Source organism: Peromyscus californicus, unplaced genomic scaffold (genome assembly GCF_007827085.1).
Source record: "Peromyscus californicus insignis strain IS unplaced genomic scaffold, ASM782708v3 Scaffold_6__1_contigs__length_162567912, whole genome shotgun sequence".
Lineage (NCBI taxonomy): Eukaryota > Metazoa > Chordata > Mammalia > Rodentia > Cricetidae > Peromyscus > Peromyscus californicus.
In genome coordinates, this window is record NW_026294584.1 from 46,133,853 (window position 1) to 46,159,187 (window position 25,335).

The following is a 25,335-nucleotide window of genomic DNA, read 5'->3' on the forward strand; positions in this document are numbered from 1 at the left end:
CTGGGATTAAAGGCGTGCGCCACCACCGCCCGGCGCAAACAATTTTTTAATATGAATCCAAGCAAAATGTAATAAAGAAGGTAAATTTGCTCCCCCACATTTGCATAATGTATTCTCAAGCCAAGCAGAAATGGCATTTGTATTATTTGTGGTTTTGAATTATCTGCACCACCGCACCCCTGCATGTGTGCAGATAATTCGGAGTTGACTCTATAGGAGGAAGATACACAGTTGTCACGTGTGTGGATCACATCACAGTAGCATCAGAGTTTGGGCTAATATGATTATCTCAGTTGGCAGGACCTGAGGAAGAGCCTAAATCAGTTTTATATAGAGGAAAATTTCTTTTCAGATGTCCCTAATTATACTTTTTATCAAAGGGGAAAAGCGGGGTAAGAAAAGGCATGTTAACCAAACATCAACTTCTGGCCTCTACTTGCACATGCGTACACACATACACACAGAAAATGCGTATTAACTAAATTGTGAACCAGTAGACATTTGCCTTCCTGGTTCTGGCCTGTGATCAGAGCAACCCTGGAAGGGGAGTAAAGTATCTTGTCATGTTATTGAGATGGACGGGCATTTGCATCACCTGTGATAGGGGAAGCGAGGTCTGTAGTCAGTGATGGCACCGTGCCAGTTCCCCACAGCACCTCAGCATTGGCATCCCAAGCAGCAGCTCATGGGAGAGCTGTGAAGTCGTGATTTGATGCTGACGCTTTAATAAAGTTAAAAGACTCAGAGCTTGTCTGTGAACGGATACCGGGAAATACGTGATTTGGAATGCAACCCGGAAGAAAGCCTGGAGCCTGTACAAATGTTCCATTCACTCAGCTTCAGGAACGTGAGCAGGTCCTTGTGGTGAAGGTCTCCAAGGCTGCTGAGGTAGAACCAAGAAGCTGTCTTGGGCTGGAAAGGGGTGGTTTTAGGACAAATACAGCAAATTACTACTCGACAAAGCAGGCAGAAAAGAAATGAAACATGTCACCCCTGAAGGCGACACAGACTGGAAATAGAAATAGGTTCAAAAATTGCTTAGAAATCTACAACACAGGTTCGCTCTGTAATAGGAAAGCCAGGCATCCTTGGTATGTGACAGAGAACAGCTGTGCTGGCCTGCAAAGCATCCTGTTTGCTGCTCTTAGAACTGTTGCTACTGCTGCGGTTGTTGGCTTTTGGAGTGTAAAGTACTTACAAAGAACTCTCCATGCGTTATCATCATTAACCTTCACAAGCACACTGCACTATACGCAATTATCCCCATTTTAGGAAACAGGGAACAGTATTGACAAACCTGCACATTTGTGCTCAGTTAACACGATCTTTCTTGATATGATGTCATCCTCTGGCACCTCCCTTCCCCCACGCTGCCACTCCCCAACTCCTGTCACAACCTGTTTTTAATGGTTAATTTTGTTAATTTGAATGGGTTTAGAATCACCATGGAAACGCTTCAGGGTGTGTCTATGAGACACCAGAAAGGTTTAGCTAAAGAGAGAAGACTCTTCCCTGAACAAGGAGGGCACCACGTCACGGGATGGGACCCCAGACGGAATAGAAGGTGAACACAAGCTGGCCATGAGCATTCCCCCACCTGCTGTTTTCTGACGACATGCACATTGGGACCAGCTGCCTTGTGTTCCTCTTGTTGCCGTGAGTTTCCCTCCAAGCTGGACTGTCGACCCAGACTGAGTCAACGCAAGCCTTCCTGAAGCCACCTCTGACGGCTACTCTGTCACAGCGCCAAGAAAAGGAACCGATATCACAGCCCAAGGTAGGGCAGCCACACCCTCTCAGAATCCCAAAGTCTGAAGAAGGGTGAGTGTGGTGGTATTTTACTTGTACTGAAATGTGATTTTAATTGTATGTTAATAAATAAAGTTGTCAAGAGGTCAGAGCTAAGAGCCTCACCCTTCCTGATTCAGGGATCCTCTTCAGCCAAGAGAGCTCTCCGAAAAGAGGACCTACTTCCTGTGTGCATGTTTTTAAAGTCTTCCTGTTCTGCCTTCTCATTGGTTGTAAACCCAAACATGTGACTGCCTCGTCACTGCCTGAATGTACCGCCCTCCAGGTCCTTAAAGGCGTGCGCCACCGCCACCACACACTTGCTATGGCTCTAATAGCTCTGACCCCCAGACAACTTTATTTATTAACATACAATTAAAATCACATTTCAGTATAAGTAAAATACCACCACAGGTGAGGGCACAGGGAACACTGAGACCCTTGTGAGACCGTGTCCCCGGAGAAACTGGAACCCTTACTCATGGGCAGCTGTGGGAAATGGTTCAGTGGTCCCTGAAAACATTGCCCTCCGACCCAACAATTCTACTGCTAGACATATATCCCAAGGAACTGAAAGCAGACTCAGATAACACTAACATCCTTGGTGATAATACTGACAATTACCTCAAGGGAACAATGGCTCAGATGTAGTCTGGAGAAATGGCTCAGTGGTTAAAAGCGCTTGCTGGATCTGGGTTGAATTCCCAGCACCTATATGGTAGCTCACAACTAACTATAACTCCAGTTCCAGGGTTTCTGATGCTCTCTTCTGGGCTCCATGAACCCCAGGCCTATCATGATGCATAGACACAGATGCAGGCAAAACATCCACACATACAAAATAAGTAAAAAAAAAATTAAAATGACTCAAATGTCCATCAAGAGATGGATGAATAAACACATTGAAATGTATCTACACAATGTAATATTATTCAACTATAAAAAGGAATGATTCCAGTTATATACTACACCATGGGCAAGTCTTGAAGACATAATACCAAGAGAAATAAGCCAGACACAAAAGGCAGAAATAGGATAATTCTAGCTATATAAAATCTCTACAATAGACAAATCCACCGGGACAGAAAGGAAGTTAGAAATTATCAGAAGCTGGAAAGAGACGGTTACAGATTTTTTACTGCTTGCTAATGTCAGACTCTCTGGGCACCTCAACCACAGTCCGTGACTTTAGCCATAGTGCCCCTGTGGACCATCAGAAAACGAAGTGTGGGCCATGGAGACACTTGTCCCATCTTCATCTTCTAGAATGCAGACATTCCAGTAGCATAGAAAGGAGTTCATTCATTCATCCAACCAGACTAGATGATCAGACAACAGCCAATTATTACTTTTTAGCAGTTACTGGATGTGCAACACAGTATGAAATAATGAGAGAAGGAAAGGGAGTGAAGAAAAAGCGGGAGCCTGCACTCCATAACTGTGCAGTCCACTAAGGGACGCGTACTGTGATGGTGAACATTGATTGTCAACTTGACAAGGCTCACAATCACTTCAGGAACAAGCTTCTGAGCGTGCTTAGACACCAGGTTAAGATAACTGAGGTGAGGAGACCAACCTTAATTGTGTGGGGGACCATTCTATGGGCCATGACTCGGGGCTGAGTTAAAAGGGGAACGCGAGCCAAGCACCCGCAGCTACCACTCCCTGCTTCCTGACTCCAGATGTAGTGCAACCAGCTGCCTCGGGTCGCTGTCGCCATGGCTCCCCCACCATGATTGAACTGTACCCTTGAACAGTAAATAAATCCCTCCTCCCTTAAGATGGCTCTTGTAAGGGTATTTTGTCACAGCACACAAATGGATACAAGTACCATGTGGATAAAATGTTGAAAAACTAGACAGCAGAGCCAGTTTTGCAAGCCAAAGCCTCTGAGGGGAAAGGAATTGAATGAAAAGAAAGATCCATGTGTTATAGATTGGCTTAAGCAATAAAAGTTCATCTTCGTGGACAGTCTGGGACTGAGAGAGGAGATTATTTCTACCTGACTTTTCAGCTCAACAACTTTAATTACTGTCCCCAGATCTACTACTAAGATTGAACCCTTCTGTTATATCCAACACCCGACTCCTACCACCTACTGCAACATTTCTGCTTGTTACACCACTTGTCTTTAGTCCACTGGGTTTTATGTGAAATATTTGATCTATTTAGGAGTGGTGTCCAGGCAGCATCTAAATAAAAATAAAAAATAACCAAAAAAAAAATCAACTGCCTTTGGTTAAGCCCACGCTAGTTTTTGTGGTCAGATGTCTGACTAATGCAGATCCTGGCAAGAGGAGCCATCCAGGGTCTCATTCTTTATTTAATAAAGAGAAGTTATCAGAGCTGGTGAAAGGAGCCCATCACGGGGCACTCTCAAACCTAGACACCACTTTCAGCTGTCATGTGGGGCGAGCCTGGCTTATCAGCTTGAACCATTCAGCAATCAGCGATGCTAATCTCAAAAGTTTATCTTGAATGTAGCCTCGTATGCTCTGCCCTTGCACTTGGACCCAGGGAGAAGAAACAGCAGTTAGATCTGACGTACAATTCTGTGTTCTTTGGCCTGGTTGGCTGACACTGTTGCTGACTTATGAAAGGTTCCCCAGAGTTGTCTTCCTTGGCTCTCACTGTGGGATGTGGCTCTCCTCCAATGACTAGCAACAGTGGGGGCTAAGGAAATATAACCAGTGATTGCTGCATTAGGAAAGGGGAGGGTTCTGAGAATAAAAATTCCTGATAAAATTGAAGGTGGCCCTTTTTTCCTGCCATGCAGGTGAACGGCAGGCTTAAAAGATGAAGGTCGCCTGGGGCTGGAGAGATTGCCCAGTGGTTAGAGCACTGACTGCTCTTCTAGAGGACACAGGTTCAACTCCCAGAACCCACATGGATGCTCACACCTGTCTGTAACTCCACTTCCAGGGCTTCTGACACCCTCACACAGAAATACATGCAGGCAAAACACCAATGACCATGAAAAAAAAAAAAAAAAAAAAGAAAGAAAAGAAAAGACAAAGGCCACCAAGCTAAGAATGTAGAGTATGCATGCAGGGGGAGACTGGACCTGTGCTGATATCAGATACTGGTTACCCCCTCCTCTTCCTTCTAGTCACTTGTATTGGGGTGTACTGTAATGTAATGAGATAAAACAGAAAAGTTGCCTCACAAGGGTACAGCTTAGGTGAGCGAGCCTAGATCAAGGAAGACAACATGACCAGCACCCCAGTGTTTTTTCTCTCATGGTTCTGACCTCTAGAAGGAGCTCTTCATGCTCTTGACACCATTGGGTGATTTGGCCTGATTTTGTACCTAGTAAACAGAGTTGTGTGGTGCGTATTGTTTCGAGTCTTCGTTTGCTTAGTTCTGAAGTTCTTCTATATTACTACGGATAGATGTTCATTCAGTTTCTGTCTCACACAAATCTCACATGTGTGCATGTATTTTATATGTATCTGTTCCACCAATGATGAGTGTTCAGTTTTGGGTTACTATCAATCAACATTTTACATGGTCCAATCTCTCTCTCTCTCTCTCCACACACACACACACACACACACACACACACACACACACACACACACACACACACACTTTCATTGGGTCTACATCTGGGAGTGCAATTGCTGGGTCAGAGCACAGCTACTTGCTGAGTTGAGTTGACAAGCAGTTTTTCTAAATAGTTACATCAGATATCTTTAGGTTGGAAAAGAAAGCATTTGTTTAAGCTACTATAAGCTTCTTGGTGTTCAAAAACAATTTTATTTTTCTGAGACAGATTCTCCCTATGACGCTCTGGCTGTTTTAGAACTCACTCTGTAGAGCAGGCTGGCCTCAGACTCACAGAGATCCACCTACCTCTGCCTCTTGAGTGCTGGGATTAAAGGCAGACACCACTAAGTCCAGTAGTGTTTGAAAATATTTTTACAATTAGTTTAAACATACACAATCGTAAGATAAGACTGACAAACAGTAGACAATGTTTTTATAGTTTGACACCTGAAACCATTTGAAATGTTTCATGCATGTTGACCTATTTGACACTTAAAGTGGGCAGGCACACGCCTTCAATTCCAGTGCTTGGGAAGCAGAGGCAGGCAAATCTCTGTTAAGAACCTGGTGGTCTACATAGTGTGTTCCAGGACAGCCAAGGTTGCATAATAAGACTCTGTTTCAAACAAACAAACAAACAAACAAACAAGCAAGCCAATGACTTACAATGATCCTAAAAGGCAAGTATTAGTGACTTGTCCCTTCCATAGCAAAGAAACCTAGGTTAAGGGAGATCAAACAGGCTATGATCACACAGGTAAGAAACAAAGGAGCCAGAACATAAATGACTCTCTACCTGTAGAATCTCTGCTCTTAATCAGCTCACTGTTAGCAAGACCATGCCAGCTCCACCCCACCTCGGGGTCCTTCTGCCTGGTTTCTAATTCTCTCCTCATTGATATCAGCCTGCTAGGTTTCTGTACATATCTGAGTGTGAAATTTCAAATACTACATATTTCAAGTACAAAATATAAATTCAGTTTATCATGATCCTCCAGGCTACTTCCTACACTACCAAATTGCCTAATGCAGTAACTTTAAAATTTTTTTTTTTTTTCGAGACAGGGTTTCTCTGTGTAGCTTTGCGCCTGTCCTGGAACTCACTTGGTAGCCCAAGCTGGCCTCGAACTCACAGAGATCCGCCTGGCTCTGCCTCCGGAGTGCTGGGATTAAAGGCGTGTGCCACCACCGCCCGGCTCTAAAATTTTTTTAAATGTTAAGTTGGTATTCCTTGTACATAGTGATGGATTTCACAATGATGCTTTTGTTTAATTACATCATGTACTTTGTCTGAATGACTGTCATTCAAAAAACAAGTAACAACAAATATTGAAGAGGATATAGGGGAAAGAAACTTTGAGCCTTTATATGTAGTTGTCAGGAATGTAAGCTAGTGTAGCTACCATGGAAATCAGAATGGAAGGTCTTTAAAAACTAAAACTAGAGCTACCGTATAAGTCAGCTACCCCACTTCTGGAATAGGCCCGATGGCATCTAAGTCCACACACAATGGCTGTTCTTGCACTTCCATGTGTATTGTGGCTTCATTCAAAGCAACCCTGTTATGGGATCAGCCTACGTGTCCATCAACAGATGAATGGATAAAGAAATGCAGTGTATAATTAAGGTGAAGTTTATTGAGTCATAAGGAGAATAAAATTATATAATTTGTAGGGAAATGGATGCAGATGGAAGCGATCATATTTCAGCAAAATAAGCCAGACTCAGAAAATAGCTTCTCTATTCCTACTATTATCTAGAATAGTATATTTCTTGTCTCCCAACATACTGAGTGTTTTTTTAAAACCCTGTTTATTTGGGGGCAATAGTTTCATAAGTGGTTTGTGTTTCTGTATGTTACAGTCAGCACTGTTTACCAAACCTGGTGGTCCAAGGATGCTACTAGATCAGCACAAAGAGAAGCGTTTGGAAACAAAGGAGCAGCTGTGGGCTGGTGCAGATCTAGGAGGAAGAAGTGACCAGAAACCGAGGACCATAACAGGAGCCAGTCCTGCAGAAAAGTTCCAAAAGTAGTGAACAAATGCAGGAGGGAAATTTTTCACTTATTTCAAAAGCTCCAAGAAGACAAAGGACGTTGGGCATGAGAAGTACTCCTTTCAGGTTTTCAGGTAACCCAGAAGTTCAGTTTCTACTGGACCTCTTGGTACAAGTTGGGATTGAAAAGCAGAACAGAGACGGGCGGTGGTGGCACACACCTTTAATCCCAGCACTTGGGAGGCAGAGGCAGGTGGATCTCTGTGAGTTCAAGGCCAGCCTGGTCTACAGAGTGAGTTCCAGGACAGCCAGAGCTGATACACAGAGAAACCCAATTTCGAAAAACCCAAAAAAGAAAAAAGAAAAGCGGAACAGGTTTTGAGTTTTCAAGTAGTAGAAGAAATTATGGAAACGGTACAAAGTGGACATCAATTGATTTATTTACCCAGAAACCATTTCCTTTCCCCTTTCTGGTCACAAACAGCTGGTGTATTAACCATTTGGTCCCCAGATGATGATACTATTGAGAAGTGATTACAGATCATGATAGTAAAACTTTACTTCAGTGGATTCATACTGAGATGACATTATTGGGAGACAATGAAAACTGGGAGGTGGAACTTGTTTGGGGGTAGTAGGCACTGGGAGTGTACTTTGCTTTGGAAGGGTGTATTTGGCCCCCTTCGTTCCTCTTCATTTCTCTCTCCAGTTTCTGATGATCCTTAGGTGAGCAGCATTTCCAGTTCTTCCCAGCAATGATGGTGTGTGGTGTGTGTGTGTGTGTGTGTGTGTGTGTGTGTGTGTGTGTGTGTGTGGGGCATACAAACTTGCACATACACAGGGGCCAAAGGAGGGTCTTGGGTAGCCTCTATCACCCTTACCTTACTCCTTTAAGATAGGATCTCTCATGGAACCTGAACCGAACTGGTTTTTTGCTATATTGATGGCCACCAATCACCAACAACCCTCCCGCGTCCGTCCCCCACTCTCTCTATCCCCAGTGCTGAGGTTACAGGCTTGTGGGATCACACTTGACCTTTATATAGGTGCTGGGGATTGAACTCGGGTCCCTGTGCTTGCAAGGTAAGTGCCTTGCTCACCCAGCCCTCCTTCCAGCCCTGCTCAGGCCACAGAGCGCCTTCCGGGTATCTGGAAGCTGATGAGGTTGATGAGCCTGGTTGTCTGCTCCCTGCTCAGCTTGTTAGCTCAGGTCTCTACACTCTGTAGGGCGGAGTCTATACAACACGACAGGCGAAGCCAGAAAGAGGAGTAGAGGGAGGGAAGGCGACTGGCTCTGGACTCAGGTCCACAGGCGTCAGGGGAAGGATCTCCCCCTTCTGGAGGTGGGCAGTGTGCTTCTGTGGGTCAGGCTGGCACCAGCCCATTTCACTTACGCCATTTCTTGGAAATCTCTTATTCTTGATCGTCTCCTGTGGCCTTTGTCATAATTGTACTCTTCGCCTTCCCTTCCTTCTTATTTGATTTCTTTCTATTTCTGCTCAAAGACATAAAGGGGAACTTAAGATATCATCACTGATTGCTTGATATTTAATTGTATTTTGTTTTCCAGACAAGGTCTCATTAAAAACTATACATGTTTGCATATAAAGAGATAGAAACAACATGAGCAACCACTTTCCTCTCAATGTTAATAGAAATTTTTCAGGAAAATACTTTTCCTAGTAAGATTTATCTTTTTTTTTCCTTCTTCTTTTTTTTTATTTTTTATTTCAGGCTGGTGAGGTGCCTCAGTGGGTAAGGGAACTTACCCCCAAGCCTGATGACCTGAGTCCAATATCTGGATCCCACAGGCCGGAAGGAGAGAGCCAGCTCTCAGTAGTGTAAGGTAATCCTGTGGTCTCTTCCCACTGCAATAAAATGTTTAAAGACTCCCCTGGATAGTTAGCTACATGCATGTGTAAGTAGTGACAAATCAAAAGTGTCTGGAAGTGAAGAAATATTTCGATATATGTTAGAGGATAACATAGAATAGCATATACCCTGTGTATGTGTGTGTGTGTGTGTGTGTGTGTGTGTGTGTGTGTGTGTGTGTGTGGCTTTCTCAAAAGCCAGGACTTAAGTCAGTCACTTCTTTGCATGTCCGCTTTCCTCCCACTTCTCTGCCATCTTCTCTCTCTCTTAAATTTTTTTGAAGGTCTATTGTGCACCAGTGTTTTCGATTCTGAAACATCAGACTTCCCTTGAAGTCACAGCCGCCCTCGTTCCTTATTATTTGAACTATTCGCTAAGGGAATAGTTTTTAATTTCATTGCTGGAATTTTCCTTAGCCTCTGATTTCCTGAGGGGATTGTGTGTTAAGCAAGAAAAAAATGTCCGTTCTCTTCCCCCTTCATCTTGATGTTTGAGGGCTGATATACATCATTGAAGTTTGCTATTAGCACTAAGTTAGTTAATTATGGCAAGCACAGAGTCTACATGCTGTGATGATGGAAGAGAAAAAGAATAGCCCATCAGTCAGAGGGACTTCTAAATGATGTTGCCGTGATCTAGGGATATTGAAATTGATGGGTCTCAGCCCATCAACCAACCAAATACAGGCAGCATCCATCTCTTGCTGAGACACAGGGAGCGCTGTTTTAAACATGCTGAAGCCCACAGGTTTTGGTCTGGCTCCACCAAGCTACATTTGCACAGAGAATTATTTCCAAGTTTCATCTTCTGCTTCCCGCATCTCTCACGAGAACGAACCTCTCCACATTCACTGTTCAGTGTGTTGTGTCCTGTCGGGAGTGGTCCATTGCTGACAACTTTAGCTCTGAACCATGAGGCATCAACATTTGGGTTGGGAGTACATTACCAAATGTCTACCTCCACATGGGACCACTAAAGGAGCCCAGTCATTATCTTGTAAATCTTGGGATACCAGAGGATCTAATAGCAGGGGCTGTTGTAGTCTCTGTTGTGAAGTAAGTCACTTTCCTGTGGCTAGAAAGCACCCACGTAGGCAGGGGACTGGAAACGGGTGCCTGCCGGGCTTAAGCCTCATTGAGCTCCATAGAGGTCAGAGGCTGCTGTGAATTGCTAGGCATGACTATCAGCAAGCCCTGGAAACATGTCAGAAGAAGATGGACAACCTACTCTCCAATAGGCCTTCTTATCACAACCCCTTCCTCAAGGTTCAAATCTGAAGCATCACTCACAAGCTCATGTTCCCAGCATAAAGAACTATTTTAAAGGCCGTGGAGCCCTTAGGTGGTGGGGTGTGGTGGGCAGAAGTGGGTCTCTAGAGGCACGTCTTTGAAAGGGAAGCCTGGCCCTCCTTCCTGGTTCACGACAAGTGAATAGGCATGGCCTCACCCTCCCACCTCCATGGACAGACCCACTGTACCCTGCCTTCCCCACCATGATGGACTAAAACCCCCAGGAAACCGTAAGTCAAATTAAATCTTTCCTCTAGCCGGTTACTGTTACCATCTGGCATTTTAGTCTCAGGGAAGCTGAACATAACAAAGAACACTCCCATCTCCCTCCCGATTCCTCCTGTTGCTTCTTTCTCTCAGTTCCATGCAAATGAGCACACGTGCAACTTCCTTAATTCTGCAAGAAGTCTTGATCTGAACCCCAGTGCTGCCACAGAGAGAGATCTATCATTCCAAATGCCTGCAATCCAGCAGTATGGAAGACCATAATGGTCATTTTCCAATCAGAAAACCACTTTCAGGGTCTCTTTACCAACCTGCTCCAAGCGTTGCCCTCCATCTTGAAGCATGTCTTTGACTCTATCTCTGTAGCACTTTGTCTCTTTAATAAGAATGTTGGCACCCCTGAGCAGTTAATTTTTCCAGGCTGACCTCTTCCAGCAATGGGTCTGTCTTAAAATTACTGCACATCACTTTCTCTGAACAGAACTGAATAGTAAAGAACCCAGGGAGGCTTTAGACTGAGCAGGATGACAGTATTTCATCTGCGAAGACAGAGTGTTAAAATGTTCTATGGTTGTGCACCAGGCAAATTTCTTTCCCCTCACACCTTTGTGAAGCCCAGAGCTGTGTCTAACAGGCTTTCAGTGCCACGTTTAGCACATATTTACACTCTCACAGCTCCTAGACAGGAACCTCATCTCATCTCAAAACAAAATCAGCCGGATCGGACCACCTTATCCATCTGAACCTATTAAATCTTATTTATTTCCCAGCTGCTCACGTTTCCCAGGTAATGGTTATTTATGTAGGAATTTGGTAAATGTCAGACAAACCCAGTGATGCTTGTCTGGACTCCTATTTGCAAAGGATAGCAGCCAGAGAGTATGAGTGCTTCCCCCACCTTTTGTCCTAAGACTATCTTATTGGAGTTTTTAAACAACAAGGCCACACAGTGTCTGGTCTTTAGTGACATAAGGAGACTGAATGCTACCCTGAGTGTTTCAGGAAATAAAAATGTCACATCAACACTATAAACCGTTTGTTCCACAAACTCAAGATGCAAACGCATTCACCGTGGGTGTTTCTGTTTTGTTTTTTTTAAAATGTGTCCTGTCATTATTTGCACCACAGCAAAAGTTTGCCGTGCATCTATTGGCAGAGGTCAACCCTAGTACCTCAGATCGTTGATGTATGCCAAAGGTGTAATGCCCGGGTTGGGGGGTGGGGGAGTGTTGACAATGGTGGAGCCAGTCTTTCCACAGAAGCACTTTACATCATACCATTTCCTGGGAGCCAGGTTGAAGGTGTTTCTCCTTCTTTTTAATATATACAAATATTTAATCCAACAAATACAGAGGAAACATCTTCCAGAACAGATCATGTATCAAGCTCTGCTTCTCATGTCTGCTGGCTGGTGGCTACTTGGCTTCTTGCTCTGGGCGTCTCCCCCATTCTTTCCTCCTTCTTCTTTCAGTTCTCTCCTGAGCCTAGATTTCTCCTCCTATTTATTCTCTCTGCTTGCCAGACCCACCTATCCTTTCTCCTGCCTGTCTATTCAGCTCTTTATTAGACAATCAGGTGCCTTAGGCAGGCAAAGTAAAACAGATGCAACACATCTTTACATAATTAAACACACATCATTACATCAATAAACAGATGAAGCATAAACAAATGCAACACATCTTTACACAGTTAAAATAATGTTCTAAAACACAGGACTCTCTGTGCTGGAAAGGTGTGGTGGTCTGAATGAGAATGGCCCCCATAGGCTCTTGTGTGTGGATGCTTGGTCCCCAGTGGAAATGTTTGGGAAGGACTGGGGGGTGGGCTTTAGGGTTTCAGAAGCCGTATCATTCCCAATTAGCTCTCTCTGCCTCATGCTTGTGGGTGAGATGTGAGCTCTAAGCTATTGCTCCAGTGCCATGCCTGCTTACTGCCATGTTCATGGACTCTAACTCTTTAGAACAGTGAGCCCAAATGAAATTATTTCTTTTATAAGTTGCCTTGGTTATGATGTTTTATGACAGCAATAGAAAAATAACTAAGACAGAAGACCAAGTGAGAAGTTTTAACCCTCAGGCTCTGCTCCAACCAGCACTGTTGTCACAGCCAAGCTGCTCATCTCATGAAAAAAAAATCAACATATATGGCCAGAGATATAGTTCTTTGGAAGAATGCTTGCCCAGCATGTGTGAGGCCTCACACTTGATGCTCAACACTGAAAGAAGAAACTATACATGCAGCCTGGATTATTATATGTCCAATGAGCAGCATTAGGCTAGCATTACATATTTAGTGAATGGCAAACCTGTCTTCTACTTCTTCCAATGTCTTGTGTCCTACAATTCATGGAATCATAGAACAATTATGAAGTTTGGAGTCTAAGAGACCTGGTTTCAAATTCTGAGTCTCCCACATATAAGACATGTTTGCTAGTGTCTCTAAGTCTCAGTTTTTAGATCATGAAAAGACTCAGGTTACAGTATGGTTGGGGATATGAGATAGATAACCTGTGTAGAGGAAGCCACTTAGAAATGGGAATTGTCTTTTCTTACCTACTCTTTTTTTCTATGAAAAAACCACCATATATAAATAGGTGAATAATAACTTCAAATGTTAACAATTATAAGAAAATATTACAGTTAGAAAAAAATGTTTCCCATCTACATTAGAGTAAGAAAATCTACATTTATGACCCAGGTTTATAATTTTTAGTAAAGGCAAGTGCTCCTTGATGGTAGATGTTTGCAATAAGTGGTTAATTTCCCCCATGAGTACAGGAGGAATATGGCCTGGTTTCCAAAAAGGAATCGAGACTCTTCTGAGACCAATTGTACTAAGAAAAGTCCCAGAGGTTGGGTGTGTGCATCTACATCCTTCAGAAGCTGGTAGTTAGTGAAGTAAGACAGACTCATGAAGTGAACGTCTTTAGCCCGTGACATGGGGTAACGCTTCGCTTAGGAAATGGCCGACCTTTCACTTACTGCTCCTTGGCGAAGTGTTTTTCATAGGAAATGCAAGAACACTCTAGTGAAATAAGTTTAGAAAACTGCAGTTGAACAGAATATATACCTCTGCCTTCGTCAATCTACATTATGACTCAACAGGACCCAGAATGCAGTGTGCACATTCCCAAAGTAATTTGGCTAAGGAATTTGAAAATTACATTTATTTATTGACTGATTTAGTTATATTTGTGTGTATTGTGTGGTGGGGTGTGTGTGTGTGTGTGTGTGTGTGTGTGTGTGTGTGTGTGTGTGTGTATGTGTGCATGCAACTGGGCAAATGAGGAGGTCAGAGGCCAGCTTACAAGACTGAGTTCTCTTCTTCAACTGTGTGAGTTATGGGGATAAAACTCAGGTAATCAGGCGTGGCAGCAAGGACCTTTGTCTGATGAGCCATTTTGATGGCCCAGGAAAAATGTTTTTTCTCCTAGCTGAACCTGGAACTGACATGGGACTCACAATCTGGAGCAACACACATCAAGGAATGTTGATGTGTTTAAATGGAATCTTTCTCTCCCTCCCTCCCTTCCTCTCCCCACCCACTAACTCTCTTCACAGGTCAAACCATCTCCAGATTCCTTCTTATAGTCTGTGTGGACCTCCAGTCTCGGACTTCTATTATCCTCCTATAATTACAGGATGATACCACCACTGATTGGTTTTGGTTTTTAAACCCTGAAACTAAAATGAATGACAGCATGACTGTATTCTTTTTAAGACCTCCTTTCTGTCTATGTATTGAGTTACAAGATAAGCAAATCTTCAGAGGAGGAATAACTGGACACAGACCAAAGGAATTTCTTGTTCTGAGGGACTTAATTCATGTGACGAGTTATTTGAGGGACTTAATTCACGTGACAGATTCACGAGACTTTGAATCTGAAAGGAAATATTTCACATCAATAGTACGCAGAGCTGTGATGCACACTTCCTCTTGTAACAACTGTGCTTTCTCATAGTTTGTACCTTGCTGTCTTTTGTCTGAAGTCTGATGTTACCCTAACTTCATTAGCACCATGAAATGAGTCTGCAGAATAGGAATGAGAAGTACTTTGGCTTCTTTGTGGCAACTTTATAAGCCTTTCTCACTTTTCAGAATCCATGCCAAAGATATTGGTACAAATACGTTTTAAGATAAGCTGGGCGCATCTCTGTTCCCATGGTGAACAGAAAGATAAACATCATTTCCTTTGATGGGGATGTCTTGTTCTTTGTATTCACATTCTATAAAGCAAATAATCTCATTGATCATTATCAAAAGGAGAACCCTAGGATCAATTGCGCCAAATTCAAAATAGTCACCAGGGGCATCTTCTTCAACTCTAGCTTCATACTAAACAACTTCCTTTTTTAAAAAAAAATTTAAAATGTGTGTGTGTGTGTGTGTGTGTGTGTGTGTGTGTGTGTGTGTGTGTACATGTGCACACACGTACCATAGCATTTCTGTAGAGATCAGAGAACCACTTTAGAAAGTCTATTTTCTCCTTCCACCATGTGGGTCAGGAATCAAGCACAGGCGGCCAGGCTTGGCAGCAAGTGCCTTTACCTACTGAACCATCTCGCCAGCCCACAACATCCTAATTTCATTTGAAAATTCCAATACTGGAAAAAGGTAGCACAACATCGATGTGCACCCAAAGCCTGCCTAGTGTTTGAATGGAGAAAAATTTTCCACTGAGGCAAGAATATAAACAGAGTCCTTCAGTTTTACGATAACATCTCTTTTTAGCCAGCAGCGTAAGGTTCCCGGAGCCTGGTTATCACCCATCAACAATGTGGAAGATCTAAGCTTTAGTTCTCAGCTTACCCACTCTTCCTTGTCGGGTCCTTATTCACCCGAGGCAACTGATAATGAGAAGAATTTTCAGAGAAGTGTGGCCAAAGATGAATTTCTCTAACCTACATTCTATTCCCATAATAAGTAAAAAAGCAAACACACAACGCACTGCGTGCTACCCCAAGGAAACCGTAACGAGCCCACAACTTGGTGTTTCCTCCTTTGGTATTCATATTTGAAAACGCTGCATATAAAAACATCCACAAATTTCAAATAAACTGAAGATATAAATGTTCCATATTAGCTGGATATCTCCATGACAAATAAACTCGTTTTAAAACCCTATAACAGCAAAAACATCCCTTAAGTTGGTATAATTAATTCCTCAGGTAATGAAGACAATAACCATTACAGTCATCCCTATGTCTTTTTTTTTTTTTTTTTTTAAATCTCAGCTGCAAGGATGCTTGGAGCTATGTTTTGGAATCAATTGCAGTAATTTTATTAAGCATAAGTCTCATGACAAAGCTATAATCCACCTAGTGGCAGACTCTTATTCTGTTACTATCTTCTTACTTGTCTGTATTTCAGTCTTTGTTGTAAATCATTTAAAATCCTCTGGGGCAACAGATAAATATTGAAATAATAAGTAAAGCACACATAATTTTTATAATACCATTTGAGGAATTTGATGGCGTGTAGTTAGAGGTGGGAGTTGATGAATTGCCATAGACAAAGAGAAGGTGTCAATAGAAAGAGGGCAAAGGCTGTTTTTCTACTAGGAGGAGAAGCAGGAGGAAATGATCTGATCTGGGTAACCCACTTATTTTCTAAAATGTATTAGGATTTCACTTCCATGCCACAGTGTACTGTGGAGGTCAGAAAACAGCCTTTCAGAGCTTCTCTCCTTACATCATGTGTATTCTGGGGATCAAACTCAGGACATTAGGCTTGGCAGAAAGTGCCTTTACACACTGAGTCATCTTGCAAGCACAGACTCTTTCCCTCCCCCGCCCCTCTCTGTGAATATATGTATATGTTTATATATACATGTGCTCATGTGTGTGTGTGGGGGGGGTGCATGTGTACATGTAGAGGGCAGAGAACAAACTTGCGTGTTGATGCCCAGGCACTCTCTACCTTGTTTGTTGAGTAAGTTTCTCATTAACTAGGTTGGGTGGGTCAGTGAGCCCCTGCCTCTGGGCTGGAATTACAAAAGCACACCACCATGCCTGGCTTCCCCCAACCTTGTGGTTTGAAAGAAAATGGTCCCCAAAAAGAGTGGCACTATTAGAGGTGTGGCCTTGTTGGATTAGGTGCGGTCTTGTTGGAGGAAGTGTGTCACTGTGGAGGTGGGCTTTGAAATCTCATATATGCTCAAGCCATGCCCAGTGTCTCAGACCGTTCCCTGTTGCCTACAAATCAAGATGTAGGACACTCCACTACTTCTCCAGCACCATGTCTGCCTACACACCACCATGTGTGCACCATGATAAGGGACTAAACCTCTGAAAATGTAAGCTACCTCAATTAAATGTTCTTTTTTTTTTCTTTATGAGAGTCGCCATGGTCACAGTGTCTCTTCACAGCAGTCGAAACCCTAATTTCGACTAAGATAAACTAAGATACCTCCCCACATTGTTTCCTGGGAATGAACTCAAATCCTCATGCCTACAGGGTACACACTTTACTGACTGACCTGGCTCTCTTGTAGGTTTTTGCTTTGTTTTGTTTTGTTTAAATGAAAATTTACTTACTTTGTTTTATGCATATGAGCATTTGGCCAGAAGGTGTATATGTGCATTGCATGCATGCTTGATGCCCAAAGAAGTCAGAAGAAGGCATTGGATTCCCTGGATCTCCTGGAATTGGAATTTCAGGTAGTCATGAGCCACCATGTGGGTGTTGGGAACTGAATCCAAGTCCTCTGCAAGAGCAGCCGGTGCTCATAACCACTGAGCTATCTCTCCAGAATCTACTAATATTTTAACAGGTATTGACTTTAAGACCAAGAAAAAAAAAGAATGCTATCTCCACACACAGTTTTTAAACTGTGTATATGTGCTGCTTGCTCACTTGCTTGCTTGGGGGAAGTGTAGTATTTGTTTTCTCTCTTTCCTCATTTCTCTCCCAGGTTTCTTTCTGGTTTTGTCGTCTCGAATGCTCTAGGGACCCTGAGCACAGGTGTGCCCAGCAGACACTCTCTCCTCAGTCCATCAGTCTCTGCACTGCCTTCTGTGCCCAAGTGCCTCTCTCTGACTTGTGATTCCCAGGCCGCAGTGAGCTGGCTGACGGCAAGTGTCTCTGATGTCCTTTATCCCACTTCAGCTGCAGAGCTGGGCTGTTGCCAGTTGACAAAGTGGATGTCAGACTCAGCTGTTTCACTGTATAGATGATCCTTTTTAAATAAAAATCTGTCTGGTAAACAGTACAAGGCTCTCAGGGGCTGTGATGGGGGCAGATCCAAGTAGGGGAGAAAAATCACATCCTAGTCAGAGGGGAAATTCACATGGCTGCTTCCGACTTCACTAATTACATAAAAGAGATCTCAGAGACAAGTTTTAGGGAAAAGATTGCAGTAAATTTTTAAAGAAATGTTTGGATAACAAGCCAACCGACTTGGTTGAGATAGTCATAATATTATTGGACTGAAATGGTACCCACAGTAATCAAATTCAGGGGATATTAAGTGACAGTCTGTGAGGCACCTTGAAATTAAATGCAGTATTGTGTAGGGTTGTGCAAATGTTCATTCTCCTGGAAAAAGGAGTCATATTTTCATCAAATTTCCCAAGAGGCCAAAAATAAAAAAACTAGTGCGGTTCAGAACTCCTCACTGACTAATCCAATTTTCTCAGGACCATGCAATCATAGCTAACTCAAGTTCCTGTGATAACACACGGATGGCAGGTGAGGGATTAGAAAAGATCATCAGTAAGGAAAGAATTTTTCTAATGAGATTTTCCTTGGAAATGCTAAAAACACCCTGAAAGGACAAAGAAGGCCACTACAGCTGAACTCCACACAGGTTTTGATTCAAGTATTTTAGGCCGAATCTCTCTGGTGATCAATTGTTGAGGAGTGTCATTTTCTCTGAGTTATTGTATCATCGATGCTGAGGAAAGCTGTGAGGAAGAGCAGCTGGGATCAGCTGGTAGCAATGCCTGTGTTCTTTTGAATTCTCCACCCTACCTAGAACACACAGAGGACTCAACGCACTGGGTAACGGGTTCCAAGGGTCTTGTGTCATCAGTTGGTGTCTCTTCTGCTTCCCAGCCGCCTAGTTTGAGTGTCACATGCCCAGATCAAGTCAACAGCCGGTCCCTCCATTTCTGAAAGCCTTTCTTCACTCAAAGTTCTTGCCTTCTGAATTTTGCTCTTGCCGTATTCTCCCCTGCAACTGTGAGCTGACCATTTTGGCTCCACATTCTCCACCCTCACCCGCAGTTCTACTTCCCCTCCATCCAGCAGCTTGATCCCCATTATTATGGCTGCCTCTCTCCCCCACTCTCTTGTCTTATTGTCTCTCCAAGGCAACTACCTGTCCCAATACATCTTGACTAAGCCACTGTCCACAGTCTCTGCTTCTAGGCCTGGGCTAAGCCAGTCTTCTACTTGTGCTGGTCCACAACAGCTGCTGGTAGTCCATCTCCCTGCTCTTCTCCAGAGCGGCTGTAGGAGATGTAATAACTTCATGCATCTGCAGTGCGTTTCCCCTTTTCCTTGGACACAGTGTAAGAGTTCTCTTTCCTTCTGGCTAGGACTGATCCTTCCTTTGTTCTCTGTCTGTTCTCTGCACCTGTCTGGGAAGTCTCCCTCTATTCACTATGCTTTCTCTTCCAGCATCATCTTCCTGCTCTATTTACTCTGTAATACATTTCTCTACTCTTCCCCAGACATGGCAGTAACCAAACAGTCAAGCTTAGCATCCCCCACAGTGAGCCAGCCTGTTATTTGGTGCTTCCTAATGGAAAATCAAAGCTTCGAAGAAACACATTGGTGATGTCTTGAAAGAAGTGATTGACCTGAAACTTGTGACAGGAAAATGGTCCTGTAACTTCAGACTGTTGAATGTTCTGCTGGACACTATCTAAGACTCTTTGAAGGATTTAATGCTCACAAAAGAGAAGGAAGTATGGTGAAAACTAAAGACTCTTAACTGTCAAATACAATGTGTTAACCTTGATAGGATTGCGTCTCAAAGAAAAAGTAGTTGAGACATTTTTATGCTAAATGAAGATATGTATTCATTATCTGTTGGATGAAGCAATTGAATTCATATTGAATGCCTTACATCAGAAACACAATGCTCTTGTCATTGGGGAAATAGTTCGATCAGTAAAGTGCTTGTCATGCAAGCATGAGGACCTGAGTTCAATTCCTGGATGTGACGTCATGCAACTTTAACCCTAGTACTGGAGAGGTGGAGGCAGGCAGATTCCTAGGGCTCAGCAGCCATGTAGCCTAGCCTACTTGACAAGTTCTAGGCCAGTGAGCAACCCTGTCTCAAAAAAACAAACAAACAAACAAGCATAATGGTGCCTGAACAACACCAAGGTCTCCATGTACACCTGTACATACGTGCACCCGTATACACACAAAAATGTGCACATGTGTGTACATACACACACACACAGACAGAAAAAGAGAGAAAGACAGAGAGAGGAATTCTCTTGTTCTTGAGACACATGTGCTCATGAGTTGAAGTGTGAAATGCCAAGTGATCTGCTTGGGATGCTATGGGGAATGTGTCTCTCTAGGTCGTAAGAAGAACTGGGTGCACCTGGACTGACAGTTGAGTTAAGGAATCATCATTTTAACTTTTCTGTGGCTATGGACATTTGACAAAAAAAAAAGAAATAAAATTCTCTGCTTGTTCCACACATACTCTATTTTTAAACCTCCACTCCCCAGGGAAACATTTGATAGACTGTCTAAATGTGTTATCTTTACTTTCTCATTTCTCATTCACTTTTCCTTACAATGTACTCCTGTTCCACTGAAATTGCTCTCACTGAGGTCAACTATAACAACCTTGTTGGGAAATTCAGTTTGTGGGAACCAGTCCCTTTGATCTGTCTTCTGGGTCACAGAATCACTCTACAGCTCGGTCCAATTTAATGCTGAATGTATCCAAAAAGTCTTACATTCAAGCTAAGTTTTAGTTTCAAGAAATTCTGTTCTCATTTCTAGAAGTTTGGTTGGGACTACTGCTTTTTCTCAACTACTGCTCTCAGAGGCATCTTTTTATGGACAGAGACAATATAGTTTTACTTTTTGAGGTAACAATAAATTTATGGAAGTCATAGAAATTACGTATGTAAAATGCATAGGCTGAAAAAAGTTTACAAATGTCACCGTCCATGAAAACATCCCTATTATCCAGTTAACAAACATGTTCATCAGTCTCCAAAGGTTCCTTGTAGTTCTTTCTAGCCCGTCTCCTACTCACTTTAACTATACCTGCCAAGTTCCCAAACAACAATCTACCTGCTTCTCATAACTATAGAGATTTGAAATTTTCTAGAATTGCATTTATTTATATATGTGTGCACGTATATGTATGTGGGTACTGGTGGAGGCCGGAAGAGGTTGTTGGATCCCTTGGGTTGGGGTTGCGTGTAGTTGTGAGTTAACAAATATGGATATTGGGAGCCAAACTCTGGTCATCTGCAAAAACAGCAAGCACTCTTAACACTGAGCCATCTCTTTAGTTCATACTATTTTAAATAATAAATTCATAAGGTTTATCTTTTTAATGACTTTTTCACTTAGCTCAATAATTTTCAAATCTCTCAATGCATGTGTCATTAGCTTATTCCCTTTGTTGTCACATAGCATCCTATGAATGGATATGCTAGAATGTATTTAATCATTCACCTTGATGAATGATCTTTAGTGTTCAGGTGGGGACTTAATATTAAAAACAGGTATGATATCTGTGTCTGTGTGTGTATGTGTATGTGTGTGTGTGTGAATGAAAATGCACATCTAAGGCCAGGTGGTGGTGACGCATGCCTTTAATCCCAGTACTCAGGAAGCAGAGCCAGGAAGATCTCTGTGAGTTCGAGGCCAGCCTGGCCTACAGAGTGAGATCCAGGACAGGCACCAAAACTACACAGAGAAATCCTGTCTCAAAAAAGAAAAAAAAAAAGAAAGGAAGGAAGGAAGAAAATGCACATCTATATGTACAAGGCTTTGTATAGATGTGCATTTTCATATTTCTTTGGTAAATACTTAGCAGCTGACAGATGGATTGTACTGTAATATGCGTTAAACTTTTTAAGAAATAGCTAAGTCGTTTCCCAAAGGAATTAGCACCACTTTGCATTCCCACGAGAAGTGTAAGTAGAACATAAGAGTTTCAGTTACTGGGCAATCCTCTTCAACAATCGGTGTGATAGAACTTTGAATCTTCAACATTTGACTAGGTGTGCAGTCTCCTGACATTTACTGATACCGCACATGTTATATTATTATTTATCTATGTATCTTCTCTGGTGAAGTAATTTCTCAAATCTTTGGACCATCTTAAAATATAATTGTTTTCTTAGTATTGGTTTTAAAATTTTAAAAAAGTATTTAAAACTTATTTGTGTGTGTGTGTGTGTGTGTGTGTGTGTGTGTGTGTTTGTGTGTGTGTGTGTAGACAGGTGCATGCACAGGATAAGGCATGCATGTAGAAGTCATAGGACAACTTAGGGGAGTCAGTTCTCTCTGGCACCATGTAGGTCCTGGGGATCAAACTCATGCTTTCAGGCTTGGTAGCAAGCATTTTACCTATTAAGCTATCTCCACACTCCCCAAAGTTCTTTTTTTTTTTTCGGTTTGGTTTTTTGAGACAGGGTTTCTCTGTGTAGTTTTGGTGCCTATCCTGGATCTCGCTCTGTAGACCAGGCTGGCCTTGAACTCACAGAGATCTGCCTGGCTCTGCCTCCCAAGTGCTGGGATTCAAGGCATGCGCCACTACTGCTCGACCTCCCCAAAGTTCTTAATTTTGATGAAACCCAATATATCTACCCATTTTATTTACATTTACCAATTTTTTTTTTTAAAAAAAGATTATTTGTTTGTAATGCTGAAAATTCAGCTCAGAGTCTCACATGTCAGTTAAGAGTTTTACCGCCAACCTACAGTCCTGGCCCACTTTCATTTACTAACTACAGGGTGGTTTGCTTTGGTTTGGTTTGTACCGAATCCAAGATTTCTCTAAGGTTGTTGATACTTTGAGTTTTCTAATCAGATCTAAAGTCCACTTTGAGTTCATTTTTATGTAATGTTATCAACTGTTTTAGATATAGCTATCCAATTCATCCTGAATCATTTGTTGAAAAGATTGTATTTACTCAATTGTATTGCTTTCTACCTTTGTGGAAACTCAGAACCATATATGTATGCAGATATTTTTAGGCTTTCTATTCTGTTCCACTGATTTCTTTTGTACCTTTATGCTAATACTATGCTGTTTTAATTACTGCATCTTTATAATAAGTCTTGAAATTGGGTACCATAAGACCAATATTGAACTTATTATCTCTTTCAACTTATTTTTTAATTTTTGTTTTAAAATTAATTATTTTATTTATTTTAAGGTGTATAGGTGTTTTGCCTAAATATATGTCTATATACCATGTGCCACGCCTGATGCCCAAGGAGGCCAGAAGAGGGTGTCAGGTCCCCAGGAACTGGAGTTCCAGACAGCTGTGAGCCACCATGTACGTTCTGGGAATGGAACCTAGGTCCTCTGCAAGAGCATCCAGTTTTCTTAACCACTGGGCCATTTCTCCAGCTCCTACTCCTGTAGCAGGAATCTTAAAGGGTCTTATTAATAAAATCAAAACCTGAAGCCAGGTAATGGGGTGAATGCTGGAAGATCAGAGAAGCAGAACAAGCCACAGCCACCTCATCTTGCCAGTTCCTCAGCCAATCCTGTTTCCTCAGACTGGATGCCTCTCAGCTAAACTGTGCTGCTCAAAAGCCTAAAAGCTTAACAAGCCCTAGTTCCTGGTCCTCACACCTTATATACCTTTCTGCTTTCTGCCATCACTTCCTGGGATTAAAGGTGTGAGTCACCATGCCTGGCTGTTTCCAGTGTGACTTTAAACTCACAGAGATCCAGGTGGATCTCTGCCTCCCAAGTGATAGGATTAAAAGTGTGTGTGCCACCATTTTCTGGCCTCTATATCTAGTGGCTGTTCTGCTCTCTGACCCCAGATAAATTTATTAGGGTGCACAATATTTTGGGGAACACAGTATCACCACATATTCCTGTACTTAAAAAAAAACAAAAAACAAACAAACAAACAAAAAAACCCTCATACATCATGGATGCCAGAAAACAAAGAATTCTCCTGGAATCTTGGACTTCTCATTTCTCAATGTCTGATACTATTTTCCACCCTTACTATGGCTACTGTCTGTCTATTTATCTACCTATCTATCTACCTCCCTATCTACTTACCTATTTTGTTTATGAGGAAGGAGATCATGACTACCTTGCCATCGCTTTATCCTAACTACTTTGTATGGGCTAAATAAATGATTTCTCAGAGGACACATTAACGAATGGATTAATTTAACATGAAATTTCAGGTTTCCTCCACCCCATGACTCATCCATTATACTTTCAGCTTTACAATTGGAGTAATTTTCCAAGGAAATCTAGGGAAGTGCATCCTTTTTAAACTTCTTCAACAGTCCTTCACTACCAGACTTCTCACACTGATTCCCACCACTCTCTCCCATCTGGACCATGCTCTTTTCTTGAGTCATAGTCAATATTGACATCAATGTCAATATCATGGCCCACCTTCTCTTGCAGCTTTGATCTTATCCACATCATTGACCAACTTTTCCTTTTCAGCAGGTTAAGTTCTAGTCATCCTTTATGCTTCTATTAAGATGTTTTCCCGGCGGTGGTGGCGCACGCCTTTAATCCCAGCACTCGGGAGGCAGAGCCAGGTGGATCTCTGTGAGTTCGAGGCCAGCCTGGACTACCAAGTGAGTTCCAGGAAAGGCGCAAAGCTACACAGAGAAACCCTGTCTCGAAAAAAAAAAAAGATGTTTTCCCTAAATCTTCAATATCTTGGTTAAACATGTTTATATTTTCATTTGCTACTGCATGTTCTAACTAGGTATACCCATAGAGAGATCCATGGAAGCAGGAAATAGGACCATCTTGTTGATCATTGTCTAGTCGTATGGCATGGTCTGAACGTACTTTAATCACCATGATTTAAACTATGATTCTGAGTTTAAAAACAGCATTGTTTCAAATTCATTCTTCCATAGTCACATTTAAAACTCTTTAGAAGAGGCCATTAATTTGAAAGAGAACAAAGAATAAATATGGGAGGGTTTGGAGGGATTAAAGGGAAGGCAGAAATTATGCACTTATAATCCCTCAAAATAAACAATTAGATAGATAAAAACGAATATTCGAACTTAAACTTTTTTTGAACAGTTCAACTTAACATGTTTGAAAATTTTTCGTTTTCTACAGAGACACTTTTAATGAAATCAAATGCTAAGCCATAGTGCTTCTCAAATTCCAGTGAGCCCAGAATCTTTGGAGAATTTGAAGTTCTAGACTCCTGGATCATGTTTCATGATTTCCTGACTCAGCATATCTGAGAACAGGACAAGACAGATACAGTTTTTTTTTTTTTTTTTTTTTTTTTTCCCCCCGAGACAGGTTTTCTCTGTGTAACTTTGCGCCTTTCCTGGGACTCACTTGGTAGCCCAGGCTGGCCTCGAACTCACAGAGATCCGCCTGGCTCTGCCTCCCGAGTGCTGGGATTAAAGGCGTGCGCCACCACCGCCCGGCCAGATACAGTTT

At 42.3% G+C, this 25,335-nt stretch overlaps 1 long non-coding RNA gene across 1 annotated transcript in view; it reads left to right on the forward strand.

Moving 5' to 3' along the window:
* Window positions 1-1,504: 1,504 nt before the first annotated feature.
* LOC128099945 (uncharacterized) overlaps window positions 1,505-25,335 on the forward strand; it is a 37,773-nt gene continuing 13,942 nt past the window's right edge. The window contains exons 1-3 of the long non-coding RNA XR_008214612.1: window positions 1,505-1,777; window positions 7,201-7,466; window positions 9,067-9,178. This is a non-coding gene — a long non-coding RNA (uncharacterized LOC128099945). The remainder of the gene's footprint in view (window positions 1,778-7,200; window positions 7,467-9,066; window positions 9,179-25,335) is intronic.